Below are 20688 nucleotides of genomic sequence, written 5' to 3' on the forward strand. Positions count from 1 at the left end.
TTAAAGTTGCTAAGGTTGGAGACCCCTGTTCTAGTCCAATCCCTATCAGCCTTGGAAGCCATTTTTTCCTTTGGAGCTTCGAGCTTGCCACATTTAGTGCCTGGGAAAGCAGGGAGGGGAATTTTAAAGAGCGATAGAAGAGTAGCCACAACAACATTCCTTTCTCTGGGAGTCAAGGAAGATTGCCCTGCAGGTGAGATGAAGATACGACTGGACCATGTGATGGACTTGTGGGTGCAGGGGATGTATTCTTGACTTTCTTTTGGGTGAGGGAAAACCCAGAACTCTCAGATTCGGATTTTCTCAGATGTGCCAATATGACATTTCTAATAAAATAGAACTTTGAAGAAATGCTAGCCTCAGAGTCTTTGTTCATGGAGGTTGTTACTTGGAACACTGACATTCCCCTGCTCAATCAGGAAACCCTATACCACTCCAAGTGGCTGCCCAATCTCTTCTTAAAAGACTCCATTGATGAAGAACTCACAACTTCTAAGGGCAATCTGTTCCACTGATTAATTGTTGACATTGTTAGGAAATTTCTCCTTAGTTCTCGGTAGCTTGTCTTAGTTTCCATCCATTGTTTCTTGTCTTTTTTCCTGGTGTATAGTGTAGACTATGATCCTTAATTTTAGTCTAACTGATATAATGTGAAACCAATTAAAGGACATTTTTCAATGTTTCAGATATCTTTACAAGAGCATCTAATGTGAGGCTGAGCCCAGAATGCAACACAGGTCAATATTTCCATGGCACTCTTAAAATTTTTTAGGTATTATTGTACATTACATTATGTCAGGTTTGCTTCTAGGATGCTTTGTGAAATTTTGTAAATTAACTTGATTTTTGAACTTTGTCTGACTGGATCTGTATCTGAGGAATTTACGTTTCAGCTCTATTTTGAAAACAGTTTTGCTTTCAAATAGACTTTGCAGGCTTAGAAGGCATTAAACCAATTAAACTAAAGTAACTTCTAGGCAAAGGGTTAAAATAATCTACTCAAAGTGGATGCTAATCTTCTGAAGTCTTGAAGAACCATTGTTAGTTTGTTGTTTATTTATTACTGCTATTTTACCAATGCAACTGGTCAGGAATTGAAATACAATATTTGCTAGAAAGAAAAGGAAAGAAAGAAAGAAAGAAAGAAAGAAAGAAAGAAAGAAAGAAAGAAAGAAAGAAAGAAAGAAAGAAAGATGCTATCGAATACACACCATCCCAGCCAGCTGCCACAATCTGGCTCCCAAACACGATATTCACAAGTGTGGGTTTAATTACTTTCCCGCCCTCCATATAAATCAATATAAAACATATAAATAAATATTTTATACATTTGTACATCCTATTCATTGGACATCAGAGAAAGACAGGTATCCTGTTCATACTCTTTGAAGAATATAGGTTCAACATATCTAGAAAACATTAGTTTGGGGAAGGCTGTTTTGTGTGAACTGAATATATAAAAGCTATTGATTCATGCATGCGTATATCCATAAATGTATTATAGTCATATGGATACTATTATTGACCCAGTTACCTTAATTGCTGGATTGTACAATACTGTCAGAGATAAACTTTATTACCAAGAAAAAGTATTGTTTAAATTGTCATATTTTCATTAGAATTTCAAATGCTCTCAGGTAGCCCAAGCCTAACCATAGGGAAACATCAAAGTAGACAGGAGATTAACAATGCAGACAGGACATGGGTCGCAGGCAGAACTTCAAACATTTCAAGTAGGCTAAAGTTCCTCAAGAAAAACATTGCTCCTTTTATGAAACTTGACCCTTGGGGAAGCGGGGGGGGAAGTTAATACATTTTTAACACAATCACCTCACTATATGTTGTTTTATAGCACTTCAATAAGTTCTTCATGATTTCTGTAAACATGATTGCTTCCTGACTTTTCTTCATTGATTAGGAAAAGCAGTATTTGTGGGAAGAGCATAGAAATAGCAAACCCGAAGAAAGTTGACTCTTTATATTGTAAAATGAAAGGAATACTATATTTTATTTCAACTGAAAGGGCTAATTCAGTAAACTAATACAATTCAAATATGTAAAACAATAATTTGAATTGTTACATATAAAACCTTTATATGATATTAATACATTTTTACACCGTAAAAACTTTAAAAAAAATAACTCCTGTATCACAATATCGGATAAATAGGGAAAAGTTTTAATGGAAAATTGACAGCAGATTAGAGCCTAAATACAAATCGATATAAACATTTTGATTGAACCTTAAATTGAGTTAGTATGGAAAATTTTGAACAATGTTACAAGGTGCCACTGGGATTATCATAAAATACCTCATCCAAACTAGGATTTCATTCTGACTATCTTCCAAACCTGTCTCTAAATGTTTTGCATTTTAACTCTAAAAGTTCCCAACCACAATGTCATTGACTGTATTGTTTATAGAATAGTTTGTTTATTATGAGTCCTTCCAAAATTTGAGGAATGTAGAAAATTAAAATATCTAATCTGGGTATTTGATGATAATCGTCTATCAAAGACTTTGAACAGGTCGATAGAAGCAACATTACATTCTATTGTACTATATCCTGTATCTTTATTTATTTATTTGATTTGTCAATTGCTTACAAGATAACAGGTATAAGTATATACATAGTTTTGAATAGATGATATGGATACGCATAAGAAGAATAAAAAGAAACAATAGGGATGGTAGGCACGATTGGTGCGCTTATGCACGCTCCCTACAGACCTTTTAGGAAAGGGGTGAGGTCAATAAGGTTAAGGTTAAAGTTTTTGCGGTTTGGGGAAGAAACCACAGAGTCAAGTAGAGTATTCCAAACATTGACCACTCTGTTTCTGAAGTTGTATTTTCTGCACTCAAGTTTGGTGCAGTTAACCTTGAGCTTGTACCTATTGTGTGCTCTTGTATTGTTATGATTGAAGCTGAAGTATTCATTTGCAAGTAGGACATTGCAGTGTATGATTTTATATACTATATTTAGATCGGACCGAAGGTGGCGTAGTTCTAGGTTTTCTAGGTCTAGAGTTTCAAGTCTGGTGGCATAAGGTATTCTGCAATGGGTAGAGGAGCAGAGAACACTTCTTGTGAAATATTTCTGGACTTTCTCAATTGTGTTAATATCAGATACATGATATGGGTTCCAGACTGATGAGCTGTATTCTAGTATAGGTCTAGCAAATGTTTTATATGCTCTAGTTAGTAGTGTGATATTACCAGTGAAGAAGCTACATAGGATTAGATAAACAACTCTTAATGCCTTTTGGCTATGTAGTTACAGTGGGCTCTAGCACTTAGATCATTAGAGGTCCTTGAAAGAGTTTGGATCATCAACAAGGTCTTGACTATTCAGCTTGTATTTTATTTTCTGATTTTTTTTGCCAATATGTAAGACAGAGCATTTATTTGTTGAGATTTGAAGTTGCCATTTGATTGACCATTCTGATACATAGTCAAGGTCCTTTTTGGAGGGTAGTAGTATTGTCTGTGGTTCTGAATAGCTTTACATCATCAGCGAAGAGAATGCAGTTGCTATTAATATGATCACAGAGGTCATTTATGTAGAGTATGAAGAGAGTTGGTCCTAGAACGCTGCCTTGAGGGACACCACTATTGACAGGTACAGAATTTGATAGGACGCTCACAATTTTGATCATTTGTTGTCTGTTTGATGGGAAAGCTTCTATCCAGTTATGTAGGTATCCAGAGATACCATAAGATTTTAGTTTTAGTAGTAGTTTGTCATGCACCACTAAATCAAAGGCTTTACAGAAGTCTATGTAGATTGCATCCATCGCTTTGCCCTGATCAAGTTTTGTAGTCCATATGTTTTTGCAGTGTAAGAGTTGCAGATTACAGGATAGTTTTTTCTGAAACCAAATTGTTTATTAGAGAGTTGGTTGTTTGTCTCTAAGTGGAGGATAATGGATTGGTTAATAATTGATTCCATGACTTTACAGGTGACACAGCATAAGGAGATTGGTCTGTAATTTTCAACTAGGCTGGAGTCTCCCTTTTTGAAGATGGGGATGACCATGGCTTGTGACCATAGTTTTGGCAAGGAGCTGGTCCTGAATGATTTTTCAAAGATTATGCTTAGAGGTTTGGATAGCCTTTTAAAGAAGTAGGCACATATTCCGTCTGGTCCAATAGATAAGTGATAGTTTTAGATTGCGTAGTGTTTTTTCAACAATGTCTTCTGTAAAATCGATATGTATTAGATCATTGTAGTTGTCTGTGGTTCGACTAGGAAGTACTGGGCTTGATCCATTGCTGTTTACAAATACTGAGCCAAAGAATGTGTTAAAAAAGTTGGCTTTGATGGTGTCATCATTGCAGTCTTTGCCATTAGGTCCTTTCAGGGGTGCGATGGACCTTGAGTCTTTTAGTTTGTTGTTTACAAAATTGTAGAAAGCACGGGTGGAATTTGTGCGTTGAATGTTTTCTTCTTGTTTAATGTGATAATTAGTGCATTCGGTTTTTATCTGGTGGCATAAATTTTTGTATCAGCTTTTGAAGTTGGAACTTGACCACATTTGTTTTTTCTCCAAAGTGATCGCTTTTTGGATTGAAGTTTCCTTATTGTTATGGGTAATCTGTTTTTCCTGGTTTTGGGAGTTGTTATTGGTACATATAGTTTGATGACTCTTTTGACTTCTAGTAAGAATATGTTGTAATGGTCTTTAACAGTACTGCATCCAGTGAATAGAAATTGCCAATCAAGGGATGAGAGATCGTTGTCTATAAGATTATAGCTGCCTTTTTGAAGTTATAATTGGGGATTCCGTCATTGTGATGATTTTTGTGTGGACGTATGTTGAAACAAAAGTCAATCATGTTGTGGTCACTGTTGGAAAAGGGTTCTTTAATTTGTATTCTGTAAATTGAATTCAAACTATTGCAGAATATGAGATCAAGGCAGTTGCTAAGCCTAGTATTGTTCGTTACTAATTGTTCCAGTCCCAGAGTCGTTACTGCATTGTAGAAGGTTGCATGTATGGGTTCAGTTGTACATTCGTTTAGGGTCCGGGTTAATATGAGGTAGATTGAAGTCACCAAGAAAGATAAAAGATAAAATCTTTGTATCCTGTATCTTTGATCTGATTCTGAAAAATCGATTTTGGAATCATAACTAGCATAATCTTGGTTCTATGTTCATCTCAGTTGGGGATTGAATTTTATTAGTACTTAGTTCCTCAGTAACTTCTGTCTTTTACTGAGTTACTACAAGTGACCCTATTTCTGCAATCTGCACGCATCTGCCAGATCTGCCTCTGTTTTACACAATATTTCTCAGAACACATCTTTAAATCTCTTCTCTTTTGGCTTTAGCAGTAACTATGTCTGAAGGAGAATAGTATTTTTCTGAAATTCATGGATTGTGATCTTTGCAGCAGTAATGTTACTCCCTTTGTTCTTGGTTTCATAAATCCAGTTGGGAAATTACCATCATGTATTTAAAAGGCTTGTTATAGAGTGCAAGAAAGAGTGCAGGTACAAAGAATGGCATGTTTTATTCTATATTTTCCTATACTGATCCATGTATTTGCCTTAGTTTGCTCTGGGTCACCTGATTTTAATTTTAAACTGGGTAAGTTGTGCCATTATTTGAGCTTCTTTTGTTTTCTAATGTATTACTCTGCTTTCAAAGCTGTAACTCCAGTATGCATTTAAAGGGGACTAAGTTTAAAAGAGGTCATATACAGTTCAGAAATGTTTAGAAAGGAGATGGGGGTGGGGAAGGGAACTGGGAAAGATCTTTTAAGAGGGTATTCTGGTGGCGGCTCTGTAATTCCAGAAATAGCTAATGTTCAGAGGATGTTCATGTATCCCTTGTAGGTAATGAAGATCACTATCCCACGGTAGGAGATCATATCTATATAGCAGCCGGGAAGCAAATCCAAATAGCTCTTCCAATGACTACCTTCCATTTTTTATTCACTAAATCAAAATAAAATCAAATCTTTATTGTCAATGCACAACATGTGTACAATGAAATTGAATGAACGAGTTGTGCATCAAAATTTATTTATCAAAAAAGAATAACGTTGCCCCATTAATGATGAGGCAACTGAGATTTATTGGTACCTGGATTCTAATCTACCCCCCCTTCAAATTAGTGGACTGCAGTTTATCTGATGATGAAGAATAAGCTTATCTTATTCTTAATGTTCAATTGAACCCCAAAGGAAGATATAATTACGGTATTCTTATCATTTTCCCTGCTTTAGATTTGGACCCAGAAGAAGCCAGGGAATCAGAGCAATGATGTTACAATATGAAACAGAAAAATGGCGACATTCTTCTTTCATCATCAAAGAAAGCCCAAAAGGAAAAAATATATATATTTTTTTGTTAAGGGAACAAAGCCTTTTTGGAAGCCAGCACATTATTTGCATTTACCTGTTACCTCAGTTGATTCAGTGGCGAAGGAGAGAGAGAGAGAGAAAGGAAGACATAACAATGCTTATAGGAACAAGTGAATGCTGCCCTTGATTTGTAGTATGTGGTTGTGTATTTTGAAATGAAATTATTTGTAAACCTCAGTACTCCTGCCCTTTTAACCCAACCCTGAAGCTCACCTGTTTTGCCTAATATAACTGAATTTTTCCAAGTACTATCTTTGAAAGCCATTCTACACTCTCCCCCTAACTATTTAATTTATTGTATAACCTTTACACCTCACTAAGAGACTTTCTGAGTTATTGTAGTTACTCCTTTCCCCTCCCTTCCTTTCCTCCCATTGCACTGGCAAGTAGTCAAATGATTGCCACTAAGGCATTTCGAGCACCGATATATATTAACTTTAAAAATTGTCTAGCTAACATTGACATTCCCTTCCTTTTTCCTTTTCTACCCCCACTCTCTCTGTTCCTTTCTAAAAAAAAAAAAAAAGTTAAGGGAGGAAATGTATGCTTATTGGCTGATTTTAAAGCATTTGCACATAGCTGCTGGCATCTGCTCAGGTAGAGTCTTTGCGAGGGCTTTAATAGATCAGCTCAGCTCAACAGCTTCTGCTTCTCCTGCCCGCCCTATTTTAACAAAGCTGAGGCTATGTTTGTACAGCTGCATTTTTAGCAGTGGGAGTTCCACTGATCTCACATGCGTTCAGTTCCTCTGCCTCCTCTTTGCCATTTTTACCAGTGCACAAATGCCCACAGATTTGAAACTATAGGAGAGGAAAAAAAAAAACCTGTCTGACTAGCAGGTTAAATGCTCAAGAATTCACGTCCTGTTTATTTTCTTTGCTTGATTTCCTGCGGTTACAGTAAGTAAATGGTCTTTTTTTGCCTTTTCTACATATTTATTTGTCACTGATCGGATAAGAATGAGAGAAACCATGGCTTTCAGCAACTTTTATAATACTCAAGGACCCTCTGTTCTTTATGTTCTGCTCTGATATTCTTCCTCCAGGAAAGATGGCCACAGTGACAGGTAGATGAACCGTGACTTCATGGGAAGAGTAATATTTGAATAAGTCCAAGAAATACATGTTGCTCAGTGGCAGTATGGCAGCTGGAATTATTTTTGAATTTCTGCCATAAATTACAAAATTAAATATCTAGGAAGGCAGTACATTTACAATTATACAGAATGGCAAAATCAAGACACACTGCTTAAAAATGTATCATCCATTCCCAGTCACTCTTTTGTTTCTTTCTCCTATCTTTCATATGGTAAAAGGTTTTTTTAAACATTTGTAATCAAGCTAATAAAAAGTTGAGCATATTAAACTAAAATTAAAAATAGCATCAAGTGTGTTTTCCAAAGAAGCTTTAAAAAATCTTATGAATTATTGCCAGAGCACTGATCAATTTTATAAAAGAAAAGGTCCAAATCAGAAAAGTACCAATCACCAAGGACAAGAATTACAATTTCAAAATTAGAAGATCATTAATAAATAAGTTGAAGTGGGGGGAAACTCCATTCACTCAGCTCAGTGTATATTTATGTCATTTGTATTTATCTGATTTTCTTTCTAAAAACAGTCAGAATTGTTCATTTACAATTTCATTATAATAAAATCATGTTATCAATATGTTTGAAGCTTCTTATTTCATGGGTTCTGTAAGCCTTTCCTATCATGGATTCTGCATAGTTCACAATCACTACATCAGAAAATGTCAGCCACTTTTACTGAGAAAGAAATGTTAATTTTCAGAAGCAGTAGAGATTTTAGAAATATGAATTGCTTATGATTGCTAAACTATGCTCCTTATGAAATGTTCAAAACAGAGGCCTCATTGAAGCACAATCAGGCTACTTCTAAAAAAACAATCCTAGTGTAAGTTTCCTTGAATACCCAAGAGATATATATTAAGTAGTATCCATGATAATCTTTTTGACAGGTTTAAGCTCAGTCAGTTGCTACTGACTCTTAATTATACTGAACTATACATGCAAATATCCATAATATCTCTAGACTATAAAATTTTTATGAAGTAGTGAGTCATTGGCAGTCTGAAAGGTAATGAATTGAGCTAGACAATTCTGCAATTCTTCAACAACACAGGTTATATAAAATTCAACACAGGTTATGTAGACAGGGTCAATCAAAATGGACTCAAATGCACACTAATGCACAGAGTATGAGGAATTAACAGGGTGAATTAGAAATTCAACTTAAATGAGGGCAAATATGATATTGTTGCCATTACAGAAACTTGGTGGGTTGAAACCCACAGATGGAACATACAGCTAGAGGGGTTTAACGTATTTAAAAGAAATAGTCCAAATAAAAGAGGAGGTGGAGTTTCACTATATATATGAAATAACTACATCTCTACAGAAATAGAGCACAAGGTTGATGAAAATTATCTTGAATGCATTTGGGTCAATATTAAAGGGGGGGAAATGACATTGCCATGGATCTATACTACAGGCTGCCCAACCAAACATAGGAATAGATGAACTTTTTGCTGGTCAGCTAATCAAGGTATGTAGGAAGCATATCACAGTAGTAATGGGGGATTTCAACTACCCTGATATCAACTGGGAGACAAACTCTGCACCAAGAGGAAGATCCATCAGGTTCCCAACAAACCTAGCAGACAACTTTATTTTACAAAAAGTAGAGAAGGGAGCAAGGGGATCAGCCATATTGGACTTAATTCTCACTAACAGAGATGAAATGATAGAAGGTGTTGAAGCTACAGGAACCTTAGGGGCAAGTGATCATGCAATCTTGAAATTCAACATTATGCAAGCACAAGTAGTAGAACAAAGTCAAACTAAAGTCTTGGACTTTTAAGAGCTAATTTCAATAAACTTAGAGCTTGGGAAGGATTCCATGGATGAGAATCCTCAAGGGGAAAACAATTAAAGAAACTTGGGAAATTTTGAAAAGTCAGATTATAAAGTCCAGTCTAACACAATACCAATGAAGAAGAAAAATAACAGCTCTCAAAAGAAACTAGCATGGCTGCATAAAGAACTCTCTGACAAATTGAAAGACAAAAAGGAAAAATATAAAAAGTGGAAAGAGGGGCAAATAACTAAGGCAAAGTATCAGCAAATAGCCCAAACCTGTCAAGATGAAGTGAGGAAAACTAAGGATCACAGTGAAGATGTTGAGACTCTAGAAAGAGGACAGAGAAGAGCAACAAAGATGATTAAGGGATCGGAGGCTAAAACATATGCAGAACCGTTGCTGGAACTGGGTATATCTAGTTTGATAAAAAGAAGGACTAGCAGTGTTTCAATATCTCAGGGTTGCCACAAAGAAGACAGGACTAGAAGCAATAGGTGGAAACTAATCAAGGAGAGAAGCAACTTAGAACTAAGGAGAAATTTCCTGATAGTTAAAACAATTAATCAGTGGACCAACTTGCCTCCAGAAGTTGTGAATGCTCCAACACTGGAAGTTTTTAAAAAGATGTTGGATAACCATTTGTCTGAAGTGGTGTAGGGTTTCCTATCTTAGCAGAGGGTTGGACTAGAAGACCTTCAAGGTCCCTTCCAATTCTATTCTATTCTATTCTATTCTATTCTATTCTATTCTATTCTATTCTATTCTATTCTTCACCAGATCACAAAATGCCTTATTTGGTTTCTGTGTCTCATCTACTATTTTTCTTCTACTTAAGATTTTGCAATAATTGAACATTATCTTTCTATAGTGTTAAAATGTATCCACTGTATTTTCATAATTCTGTAAGTCAGTAGTTGATAGAATATAGCTAGAAAAAATTATCTAGAAACCTTAAGTAATAAGAGTCAACGCCTTTAGAATGAATTAAGCATTTATGATAAACCCAAGTCCTTCAAAAATGGATCAAGCTGGCTTGGAAGAAAATGTGCTATTATTCAATGGAATAGTTAGAGGACATTTCTCAGAGTTGTAGTCATTGAATCCTGTGCAAATCCTGAACATAGTAAAGACTTAGTGTAAACCAAGAACACAGAACTTGATCATATTCTGAAACACTCTGGTCTTTGAATGGCACCCTGGTACTGCATTCCAAGAAATAGGTGGGGAAATGCATATATGATGATGGATCCAGACAAAAATGAATAAATGTTTTATTAATATTTAAAGTTTAATATAATAATCACACAGTATGTCTCTGCTCACACAACATATTTAATTGGATGAAAAAGAAAACTGGGAGAAACAAAAAGCCATAAGTTCATTAAGGTTTTCCTTTTGTTACTATAACTAAGATATAAAATCCTAGACAGGCCATGTGAAAATTAGGCTTTTTTAGGCTCTCTGTCTCTATAGTTTTCCATCTTTACCTCTTCCCCACTGGTCACATAAATACACACACACACACACACACACACACACACACACTTCCAGGACTGAACCGGTACTAAAAAATGCTACCAGTTTGGCTGAATCGGTATTTCTGACAATCAGCTGAGCTGCGCAATTTAGATTATCTAGAAAGCAGGAAATAGTCAGATTTCTTGCTTTCTAAATAATCTAAATCATGCGCACAGCTGATTCCCCCCCCCCTGGTGTTGTGCCTACCTCCGAAGGCTTCAAAATGCTTCACTTTTCAGTGCCCAGGAGGCTTCCCTGAGGCCCAGTAGGCCAAAAACAGGGCGCAGAGGGATGCTGCATGGCCCCCCGTGCCATGTTTTTGCTCCCAGGAGATTTCCTGAAGTCCAATAGGCCAAAAACGGGGCACCGGGGGGTACTATGAACTTTTGACCTCCCAGTCACATGACCACATAACAATGCCCACCCAGTCACATGCCCATCTAGCTACACCCACCTAGCCACACCCATAGAACCAACAGTAAACAAATTTGAATCCCATCACTGCCTGAAATAGGCAAGGATGATAAGAACAGCCTCCAACTCTGCTTACCATGGTGTGGACCCAATCACGACACAAAGGACTTTAATGCTTTTTTCAACGAGACAAAAGTGAAACAAAACAAAAATATTAGCACTTAATGATTGATCATGGATTGTGTGTTGTTTGTTCATAAACATGAGATAAATAAGAATCAAAAGGAATACCCTGATTATTTTTGTATTAACATCAACATGGCATCCTCTATTAGAGCAGGATCAAAAAAGGCTATGACATGATGATTTCTAAGATTATTAATGAAATATATTGTTGCTTAAAAAAAATTTTTTTTTTTAAAGATAGACAGTAGCAGGAGAAAAAGGATATTCCAACAAACAAAATGTTTTCTGATAGAGATCAAGGAATCTACAGAATAGACGGGTTGACCTGAGTAACTTACCCATTGATTTAGAGATATACAGTATTTGAAACAAGGTCTGTGTTTATGTCAGATAGGACGTTCCATACATTCCCCTTTCAATTTTCCTTGTTTCGATGTTTTATTATATTCAAGCTCTGAAATAAGACATGATTATAACACAAATTCTTCTGTTGTGACAGAAGATGCCGCCTTGTATGCTAATCAAAACAATACAGGCATACTGAGTTGCACGAACAGTGGTAATCTTGCTAAAAGGAAAGATTATTACAAAGAGCTAGCTTTGAAGTGGGTATGGAATGGGAGAAAGAGCAAATGCTGGCAGAACTAAACAAACATGTGAGGGGGAAACATTAAAGAGCTCTTTGTTCCAAACAGCAGAAGTTAACTACTTAAGGTTAAGAAAGAAACCACCCCCATATACTTCTTCAGGCTCTGAGAAGGAAATTATTGAGATCTAGTTGTGCAGGTCTCTGAGATCGTTTTATACTATTCAATTTTAATGCCTGATTAACATAAAGTTAGAGAACAATATTATCTTTAACAAAAGAAAGAGGGAGCAACAATATAGATTAACAATATGATTAAAGTAAACTTAAGGGTGGGCATTAGTTAAGGGGTCAATGGGAAAATGAAATTAGGGAATACTGATTACCTATATTATTAGTCATGAATTAAGTGCTAGATACAAAAATGTTGCTTAATTGAGACTATAGTGTTGCTATTCCTTTATTAGAATCAAGGAAAACGACACAAAGGAGACCACAATTTTTCAGGTTTTTCAGTTCTCTTTGTCACTGATATAAAAAGGATTGTATGGTTGTGGCCATTTTCTGGACTTTTGATTTCCCTGTGGAAGCCTCCCCCCGCCCGCCATGCAGAAGATTCTGAGATGACATAATAGAGAATTCATGGAACATCTGAATTTATTTCAGCAAACCCAGAAAGCAATTTTAGAGGAGGAGGAGGAGGAGGGAGAGGAGGGGGAAGAGGAAGGAAAAATATAATAAATGGACTCAAATTATTTTGGTGAAACGCATGGAATCCTCAATGTATACAGGGTTTTTTCAAAGTGCAGAAAAGTATTTTGTTTGGGAGAAGTTTATTCTGTTAGATTTCATTCACTGTTGTGTGCACAGTGGTTATTTCATCCATTTTCCCCCACAAGAAACTACCAAATATTCTTAGTAGCTAAGAGATTACTTAAGGATCCAACGTTATCTAGTGAGCCTCTGGGACTAAGGGCAGATTTGAAATTGAATTTGAAATTTGAAACTCCATGATGCCAATCCTATCCTATTACAGTAGATGGCTATATATGACATTCTAATATTCTTTAAATAAATTATTCATTCAGTGTTATTCACTCTCCCTTTGTTAGGTCAAAGACAGGAACTGGTAGAACTTGAGGGAAAACATCCAAACAGGTTGTACTGATTTCTGTTCTGACTGAAAAAATACATTCGTACAAGAAACAGGTATATAAGGAAAAGTAGCATGAATGTATAACTCCCTATTTGGGGCAAATATTTTAGCATGCCTTTATTTCTATCTTTCTGCCGATAAAGACTGGACAGCCATGATCCACAGGATATATGTGAAATATGACACCATTCTTGTACTCCTGTGAAATTCATACCACAAAGATCACATCACTAAACTTGGCAAACCCCCACTTTTTTGGCACCACAATTTTTATTTATGCAACCAAAATAGGTATGTTAAGCTAAAGTGTAACAACACAACAACAAAATAAGATGGGCTAAATATTTCAGCCATGACATGAACGTATATCTTACAGAGAGAAGCCTACAAAACATAAAGTAATAAAATTGCTCTGCTAAGTTATCTTTGAGAAAGAAACGGTTCTTCCTCATGCAGACATTTGATCACACGTACCATATAAATTAGGGACTGCTTACACACAGCCTGCCCTTTTCTGTATCTCCTTTAAATGTAAGAGTATAGGAAAAATTTACCCAGGATGTTTAGATGGGGATAGCCAATCTTTGTTGTTAGTTTGCTTATGTATATGGATCCTGATGGTTGATAGTGACTTAAATGTTGGGTTTCACTATTTAAATGAAGATGTTTGGTTAGCATAATTTTTCTAGTGACCTTTTTCCTGCTTAAAATAAAAGAATTCACAACATGAGTTTAACTAGATTGTAATTGATGTCGGTATGTCATGAAACACTTAAAACTAATTTAGAGTTACTACCATCATAGAGAGGTCAGGCCTATTCTTTCTACATTATTATCACTTTGCACTTATCCCCTTAGTAGTGGGCCCAGGGATTAAAAGTAAAGTAACCAAAAAGAGAATAAGGTCTTCTAGAATGTAATCTGTGTCATGAAAGTCTGAGAATTAAATCTCTAAGTTACCAGTTTATACAACAAGACTGATTAGGAAGGATTGCTGTAGACTCAAAACTGAGTCTGAGTTTGAAACTAAAAATAACCCTTATGCTTAGTTGACCAACTCAACTAACTCAGTGTTTCTGTTGCATGAGAAATTAATCTCCCATGACAGAGAGGTTAGTTTGGTTACACTTTCTTGATTTACACACAGGAATGGGATTCTACTGGTTCTGTCCGGTTCTATAGAACTGGTTGTTAGGATTCTGCGCAGTTCAGAGAACCGGCAAATTGCACCACTGGCTGCCCCTGCCCCTCTCCACCTGCCCTTCCCCTCCATGCCCAGTCAGTCCTTATTGTGCATGCGTGGCATCGCCTGCAGCCTGCTTTTGCCCACTCACCAGGCCAGCCATTGCTGCATGCCTTCTGCTGTAGCCCTGCCTGATCTCCCTGGGAGAATGAGGCTCTACAAGCTCCAGGGCCCAGTCGCCTACCTGCCACTGCCGGTTGCCTTTCCACCCCACTCCACTTGCTTTTGCCACCACCGCCCTAACCCCCAGCAAGTAAGGCCCAGCAGCTGTGGTGAATCCAGGTGAGGGGTGAGATGCAGACTGGTGGGGACCTGAGCTAAATTTCGCTGTCCCGGAGAACATGTGGAGAGGCTTGTGTTCTCCTGCTGCTGGGAAAGAAGAGAGTTTTTCCCGGTACAGCTCTGAGTGGCAGAGAGAAACAGGATTCAACCAGGCTGCTTCTCTGCTGCCCGGAGCTTCCAGTTTTCTTATTGGAGGGAAACTTTGCAAACTTTTTGCTGTGCCGGGAAAGACCCTCTTGCTTTCCCAAAAGCAGGAGAACACGAGCCTCTCCACATGTTCTTTGGTACAGCAAAATTTAGCTTGGATTCACCGCAGCTGCTGGGCCTTGCCAGCAGGGAGGGTGGAAGTGGGAGTGGACGACCAGGGAGCATGACACTTTGCCATCTGGATGCCCCTTTGCCTGCTACCCCTTCCCTCTCCCACCCACAGCCCCTTTGTTGGACCTGGAAAAATCACCCCTGGTTAACTCCGCCACACCCACCCGGTCGCAACTGTGTCGGCAACAGGCATTATCATTTCAAAGTTGAGGGAGAAGTTGGGGAAGGAGGTGGAGGGTCCTGCAATGACTGGCACAGGAGCACCGCTGAGAAGTGGGGGAGTGGCCTTCTAGTGGTCCAAACCGGTGTTCAGGCCAGCAGGCCATGGGAAGTCAGAGCACTGAAGGAAAGGGGGATTGCCAGGGGGAGCAGTTCTCTCCGTGCCGAATTGGGATCCTTTGGGGTAGTCCTAGGAATTGGGTGAGCCGAGCCGCAGTTCCTTGCCTTCTTAGCTCAGGGAATGGCCATTTTCTGCAGGAGGAGGAGGGCAGAGGGGGGAGGTCTACCTGAGTGACTCCTCTGGTGTCCTTGCCAGATTATTTGGACACTTATAAGTGAGCGCAGCTAAAGGCACTGCTGTCACACATCAGCCCAGGCCTCACCTCACAGCCCCATAAAGCCAACACCACAGTGGGCATTCAGATGAACCCGTGGGCGAACGCTGCGATGCAATGATCACTTGGACCTTGGCTGCTCCAGGCTGTCCAACTTCAAAACCCCTTGGGTCGACTGAGCCGAGAGCCACCACTCCCAGGCGTCTACTCACCTATGCTTGGTTGCCACCTCTTCACCTTGCCAAAAGTGGCTGCCCCTGCCCCTGCCCCTCACCCTCCTCTCCCTCGCCTGGCCTGAAAAGGTAAGGACAACAGTAGGGGATAGTGAAGCCGCTGGGTTCCTATCTTCCCCTCTCTCTCCTCCACTCTGTGTGAGTGTGTGTGTGTGTGTGTCCCTCAAAGCCACAGCTGAGCCAAGCCAGCAAGCTTTCCTTGGAGCTCTTTGCTACTTCTTTCATTTCTTCTTTTTGGAATCCAGACTGGCTGAACAATGATCACCAGCCACGGTGGAAGCATCTTTTTGGGTGACTCTTCTTTTCCTCCTCCTCCCGTGAACAGTGGCTGTGGCAGGGTGCACACATGAGGGGAGGCAGAGAAAAAAAAAGGAGAGGAAGGCAGGACACAAACCCTGGCTTCAGAAGACTCTTTGAAGCAGCACACAATCTAGGGCTGGCCTGCAAGGGATCTCGGAGGTCATCTGGTCCATCCCCCTGCTTCAGCAGGAGATCCTTACAGAATCATCAAATAGCAGGGTTAGAAGTGTGTGTGTGTGTGTGTGTGGATGTGTGGATGCAAGTGCATGGCTATCAAAACTACAAAAATAGGTCAAGTAGCTCTGGGTAGATCAGTCATAAATTAGAACACTTGCTAAGCAATGGCCATTAAGCGAGGACCACAAATACGTTTGTCAGTCATATGGCCACCTGGCCACAGCCACCCTGTCACATGGCCACCAAGTCACGCCCATCCGGTCACATGACCACCAAACCATGCCCACCTGGTCACGTGACCAAGCCATACCCACGCAGTCATATGACCACCAAGCAACACCCACAAATTAAGCCACGCCCACAGAACTGGTTGTTACAAAATTTGAATCCCACCCCTGTTCACACATTATAGAGCACTCTGTCACAAAATAAAACACAATAAATTACAAAACACAATAAATTACAACCAATTTTACAAAAGAACAACGTATAGCATGCGGGGTGTGTGCAGCTGCTAACTCTTTTATTCTGTCATCTTAAAGTACTATGCAGAGCTGAAGGAGGCAGAGGTAGGTGCTTGGCCAGTTAAAAATGATCAGCTGAAATTTGTTGTTTATAATTTAGCCAATTGTCTTCTTCAAGGCCAAATATATTATAAAGCATTCCTTCCAGATGGTTTTGATGGAAGATAGTCAAGGACAAGGTAATTATATGTCTTTTGCAGTCCTGTTAGATTGGAGCAACATATAAGTGGAAGCAAGCAAGCCATGAGTTTTCCTTTATAACAAAAAAAATGGATTGGAGAGGAAGACAAAAAGTGGCATTAGTAATGTAACCCAACAAAGAATGGGCAGTTGAGACAACACATATCCTTCAAACAGATAAAATCATATGCAATATATGTGGCTTTCTCCTCTTAATCATAATTGCTGCTAAATGCATGTTTCCTTCACAGACACATAACTCACTACCGCCTTAACCTGAGCATGTCAGCACTTAATATTTCCCACTAATGTTACATCTGGAGATGTTCAGATATTAACCACAAGACTGAGGGCAACCCTTAATCATTTGGCAAGTTCTTGAAGGAAGAGAGGTAATATGTCATTTTTCTTCCTTTATAGATGCATTCCCAGCAATATAACAATGTCACTCTTTAATAGTTGATTGTAATTCTGAAAGTCTGTGACCAGCAAAGAGAATTGGTTATATCTTTCTTTAACTAGGAGCCTGGCATATGTGCATGGTCATATGTGTGTAGTGCATGGCTATAGATTTATAGACTGTCACCAGTATTCCATTTATACTGCAAGACTGATAAATCTTCAGTGGTAAATTTTTTAATATACCAGCTTTTATAATATCCAATTGGCTAAAAATATTTCCATCTCCTGTCCAGCTATCCCATACCCTGCAGATCTGCAGGCAGTTAAGTACAGATAGTATAATTGTAGTCCTTGACTTACAACAACAATTGAGTCTGGAATTACGGTAAGAAGTCATGCCAGTTGTTAAATGAGCTGTGTGATTGACCTAATTTTACAATATTTGCAGTTGACAAATTAAGTGAATCTGTGTACAATGGGCATTTTCTACCAAAAACAAGATGTAACAAGATGCAGCAAAAATTATAGGATATTTCAAAGAGTTGCAAAAACAAATCAGTTATTGAGTGCTCAAAATGCAGTTAGGTCACTGGCAGCACAATTGATGGACAGAACTTCAAATCTGTATTGTAAGTACCTTTTTGGACCCCATTGTAATTTTGAACTAAGTGATTCGTTATAAGTTGAGGACTATCTGTAATACCAAGCAAAGTACTCTTATATACTGCTATGTTTCTAATCTCAATGAACTGTTGTTCTTTAATATTTGATTTTTTTTCTCTTAATGTGAAGATTCTGCCAAGCTACTGCAATCTTCTGGCTGCTGTTTACAATCTTGGACTCTGATTTGCTGCTTGCCTCCTGTTTTCTATGGCCCTTTTGAACTATGAGACAGGTGGCTGGTGTGATAGATTGTGAACTGTGCTTATTTGGGATCTCCTGCATCTTTTGGTGGATAGCCAGTATAATGAGGATATACAATAAGGAAATCAATTGCTCTCCTGCCAAGCCTTAAAGTTCAGGTTTTCAGCCTTCATTTAAAAATGAAGTCTCTTATTCTTCCAAAGCCAAGGAATAAAATATAGAATCACCATTTTGCCTATTTTTAAGAAAGGTAGTCTCCTGTATTTAACAGCAAGAAAAGCCAGCACCAATTGTAATTGGTGGCTTGATTACAGATCTAGCAGATGAATTTGTACAACATTATTATGTTTGATTAATGCTAATCATAGTTGGATTGGGTTTTTTTTATGGAATGTGCTTTGAAATTAAGCCCAACTGACTCAAATATTCATGAAAGGTTTCAAAATATCAGAAAAACTTCAGCTCATATGCTATTGTTAATTTATGAAAAAGATAGTATTGCTAATAGAAATATCCAATAGTTGGAATAGTTGCTCTACAAACTTTGGTAGCAAGATCAGTTTTTTTGTGATTTATACTAAGGTATTGATCTCTTGAAGCCTTGAGAAATCAAATATGTTGTATATTAGAATAGAATAGAATAGTTTATTGGCCAAGTGTGATTGAACACACAAGGAATTTATCTTGGTGCATATACTTTCAGTGTACATAAAAGAAAAGATACATTCATCAGGAGCTAAGAATCATAAGGTACAACACTTAATAATAGTCATCGGATACAATAAGCAATCAAATCATACTAGGAAACAGTCAATATAAATTGTAAGGATACAAGTGACAAAGTTACCATCATACAATCAGAAATGGGAGGGGATGCGTGATAAGGAGTGATAAGAAGATTAATAGTAATAGTAGTGCAGACTTTGTAAATAGTTGAACAGTGTTGAGGGAATTATTTGTTTAGCAGAGTGATGGCTTTCGGGGAAAAAAATTGTTCTTGTGTCTAGTTGTTCTGGTGTGCAGTGCTCTATAGCATCATTTTGAGAGAAGGAGTTGAAACAGTTTATGTCTGGGATGTGAGGGGTCTGTAAATATTTTCACAGCCCTCTTTTTGACTTGTGCAGTATACAGGTCCTCAATGGAAGGCAGGTTGGTACTAATTGTACATACAAAGGAAAAGTGGACATTTTTTTTCTATATGCAGATTACAGTTTTATATCAAATTGTTGATTTATTCTTGTTTTCCTGAAAGAACCTGCAGATATCTGATAATATACCTTTTGACAACTGGTGCACCATTTACCACTGGCAGAATGATATATCTAAATTTGGCAGGGCAAAAAAAAAAGAGTTAAATATAAGGTATTACAAAATGGAAAGGGAAGGACTGGGCCTACCTGAGTGGAAATTGTATTTGATTTGGATGAAAGAATGCATACCTCTATAGAGGTACAGAAGTCTGTTGAGTTAGAAGAACACAACTTGAGATTTGAATGGCATGGATATTTGTGATATGATAAAGTCAAGGTTAATGTGGATTTTAAAAATAATTATGTTTAGACATGTCACATTTAAAATATGAAATAGCCTCTAACCCAGGTTATGTCCAAAACCATCTTTGTGGCCCTAGCACAAGAAAGCATTTTACAAATGAGAAATAGACAAACATAAATGGCTAATTTATTATGAGATATCAGAATTTTGTCAAAGGGAATATAAAATAAAATCAAGTGAATAATCTGTGGTAAAAGGATATAGTTGTCAATTATTTTCTTACTTAGAAATATTTAAATGAGACAAAAAAGTTGTTGGTTCTGAGCATTGTAAGACTAAATTTTAAATAGAATTGTGTACAAATGATGAACATATTATTGCTAAAATGTATATTGAAATGAATAAGAACAAGGGATAAAGTGGGCTAAAAGGTATAATATACAATAGAACCATGGGGAAAGATGTAGTTGAAAGGATTGAAATTTATACAATTATAATCTTAAATGATTTTTTTTAAAATGATGTATTGTTGGTACTTTCTCTGGAAAATTGTGTAAAATGTATAAGGCACTTCAAATTTATGTTGAAAATATAAACAACAAGAAAGGATATTTATCATTTTTGGTAAAAGTTAGATATTTTCAGATTCAAAAAAACACATTAATTAAGGTTATTTTAAAGATTGATAATCAGTTGGGACTATAGATTTTTGTTTTGGAATTGATGAAAAACAGTTGGAAAAAAGATATGGAATTTTGTTTTTGTACATGGTTACTACAGTTAGATTATTGTATATAAAAAGATAGAAAGATTCAACACTACCCAAAATAGAGGAATATTCAGTGAAGATAACAAAATTGGCTAAGATGGCTAAATTGATTTCTTTGATCAGAGAAAAGACAATTATCTACTTACTGCAGGCTGGAAGTACCTTACAGACTTTTTGTGTAAAACAGAAAAATTGAATTTATGATTTATGTTTTTGATGATGATTCTGCAGAGTAAG

The 20688-nt window shown here is 37.4% G+C and overlaps 1 protein-coding gene across 2 annotated transcripts in view; it reads right to left on the reverse strand.

Annotated features, from left to right (window-relative positions):
• Nucleotides 1-20688, reverse strand: part of POLR1F (RNA polymerase I subunit F) — a 208225-nt gene that overhangs the window by 74147 nt on the left and 113390 nt on the right. The gene's annotated exons all lie outside the window — the stretch shown is intronic.

Source organism: Pseudonaja textilis, chromosome Z, assembly GCF_049901715.1.
Source record: "Pseudonaja textilis isolate UNSWEBS1 chromosome Z, rPseTex1.2, whole genome shotgun sequence".
NCBI lineage: Eukaryota > Metazoa > Chordata > Lepidosauria > Squamata > Elapidae > Pseudonaja > Pseudonaja textilis.